Source organism: Camelina sativa, chromosome 9 (genome assembly GCF_000633955.1).
Source record: "Camelina sativa cultivar DH55 chromosome 9, Cs, whole genome shotgun sequence".
Classification (NCBI taxonomy): domain Eukaryota; kingdom Viridiplantae; phylum Streptophyta; class Magnoliopsida; order Brassicales; family Brassicaceae; genus Camelina; species Camelina sativa.
In genome coordinates, this window is record NC_025693.1 from 19,547,715 (window position 1) to 19,550,844 (window position 3,130).

The following is a 3,130-nucleotide window of genomic DNA, read 5'->3' on the forward strand; positions in this document are numbered from 1 at the left end:
AAAATGGTCAGCCGTCAGCAGTCTCATCACTGCTGTGATCTTATCTAGAACACCATAAAATGTTTCCCAAAATGACTCTTTAAAATACTACTAAGTAATTAAAATAATGCTGCTAGTTATCTTCTATATAATAAAATAAAATAGAAGTATACAATTTTTTTTGTAAACTATATAATTTTTATAAGTTGATTACAAAATAGATTATAGATTAAATATAAGTTGATTACAAAAAAATATTATAGAATAATTGGTCAATTCGTGGGCTATATGAATACATTTAAGAATATCTCAAAGAATCCTCTTAAAGAGAATATTCCAATAATTTATACAATTTCCAAAATAAAATCTTTAGTATTCCATATATTATTACAAAATATATACTGTTAGGTATAAAAATATACTGTTAGACGTAAAAATGAATAAAATATTGGAAATTTATTACATTTAATCGTGATTTCCGAGATCTTATTCTGCAGTTAAAAATAAAGTCTTACCTAAACATGAGTCATACTAAAAAAAACTTTCACCAAACATGTTCAAAAAGTAAAATAAAAACAAATAACAAACATAATCATTTCTCATAAATAAAATTACAAAATTAACAATATAAAACTTACAAAATAAGTATTTTTTTCAAACCATTATATTTAGCATATGATTTTATTGCATAATGTTTTATCTAAAAAACTTTTAAAAACAATCATATAAATTATATGTTATTCTAAAATTATAATATAAATAAAAAGAATTTAATCTTTACTCTAGCACGGATCCTATATATCCATTATCATGGCCGGCCAATATGAAAGAAATTTTTAATTTGTCGCCCCCATTATAGCCTAATTTAATGGATTGGTTTGGTGAATAATTGAATTGAGCATACAATACATAAAGGGATAATTGATTTTCCTCTTCTAGTAACCGAAGACAATCTGTTGAGGGGCGGTGGATCTACATTGTCATAGAGTGATTAATCTAAGGAAAATACCATATTGGGTAAAGTGTTCGATACTATTCTTTAATTTTGTCTTTCTTATATTTGGATATAATTTTCATTTTAAATATGTATAAATAATAATATGCACTTTAATATATTTAGAAACCAAATAAAATAAATATACTAAAGGTGACTTAATTTTTTTTTATCTGGTGACATATTTGTTTTATATATATATATATTTTGTTAAAGTTGTTTAATATTTCTATTATGTAAATTTAATATTACTAATAATAAAGTATATGTGCCCCATATAAATAGTTTTTTTAGATCCGCCACTATGGCACTCGTCTATTATAAAATTTCCAATGGAGATATTAGCGAATCCACGATATCACAGTTTCTCGTTGCTTTAGACATTTAGTGGTGCCCGTTTCAAATTTTCAATTCAACTTAATTCATTATAAGCTTAAGCGTCTCAATCAATAACTAATTATTACACGTCCAAAATAATACACCATTAAAGAAACAAAATAAAGATAAAGGTCAGGTCGCTGAAAAAAAGAGACCTAAAAAAATTGAGAGGCTAATCCAATGATCTGTCACTCCCGCTATATGTATTTATAAGAAACCTTGAAGAGTAAATTATAAGTACACTTTGAAATTAGAAAAAAAAAAAAAAAGAGTTAAGCATGCAAGAGCAGCTGATAAATACTGAAGAAACTGATCGGCCATTAGCCGATTTTCCGGTGAATATATGGGAAGATCCCTTGGTCACTTTTTCTGTTTTGGACCCGGTACGTATCCAATATTTGAAGTCACATTCGATTAAATAATATGAAAATGTGTTCATAAGATATAATGAATATACTCTAAATTATTAAATGTCTTCTCTTGTGCCATTGATGATGTATATAATATATATAGGATAGGGAGAGAAACGAAGAGAAGCTGAGTTCACTAAAGGAAACCGTAAGAGAATTGTTAATGGCTTCAAAAGAAGAGCCGATAGAGAACATCAAATTCATTGATGCTCTTTGTCGCCTTGGTGTCTCCTACCACTTTGAAGGAGAAATATTTGCGCAGTTAGAGACGATGTTTACTTGTCATGGTTTTATGCAGATGCTGATAAGAGACGATGAGTTGGATTTATACACCGTATCTCTTGTCTTCCAAGTTTTTAGACAGTTTCGATATAAACTAGCTGTCGGTAAGTCGAAAATTCCGAATAAATATATATATAGAACTATTTTTATCTTTGTCAACAATCTAGAACTACTGAATTATATGAAGGGATTTGAATTATTAGAAGTAGCATTTCTTATCTTATCTTTTACATTGAAGACATTAAAAACATTTAGTTAATATTACTATGAAAAAGTCATGTAAGAGAATATTGCTAATGATTAATACATTATATATATATATATATATATATATTACAATTACATTAATATTTTTTTTAGATTTTAGTTATAAAATCAAAATCTTATCAGTATCTATAATTAAATCACTAAGTAACAACATGCACTATGTGCGGGATAAATCGACTTAAATAAAATTATTACAAGTAAAATTATTATTTGGAAATTTAAGGTGTTATAATAATAATTTTACACATAATTCTTTTTATTTTATTCAAATTTACATTTAATTATTTTGTGTAAAAATATATTTCACCTGTGAAATGTGGAAAATAATGTTAATTATTGTGACAATGTTATTTATTTTAAGATTGTTGTAATAATTAATTTTTAATATATACTTCCTTTGTTTCATAAAAAGTGTCATTTTAAAATTTTATTTTTGTTTCACAAAGAGTGTCATTTTACATTTCTAATGCACTATTTATATTTTCAATGCATATTTTCATTAGATTTTCTAATTTTACCCTTAATCTATGACTAAATTAACCTATTAATCATTTATTATATAAGGGCATATCACTACAAGAAAACATGCATTTTGGGACTACATTTTGTGACTACTTATTCAGTCGCAAAATAAGCGACGCTTTTGAGACTAATTTGTGACGAATCAACGACTACCAAAAATTTGGAGAGAAAAACGTCGCTTATTAACGACGAAACATAAATGTCACAAAATGGTCTTAAATTAGCGACTACATTAAGACTAATTTGCGTCAAAAATAAATTCGTCTCATAATGGTCACAATTTTGCGACTACTCTGTG

The 3,130-nt window shown here is 26.2% G+C and overlaps 1 pseudogene; it reads left to right on the plus strand.

Moving 5' to 3' along the window:
• Positions 1,607 to 3,130, plus strand: part of LOC104711413 — a 39,906-nt pseudogene continuing 38,382 nt past the window's right edge.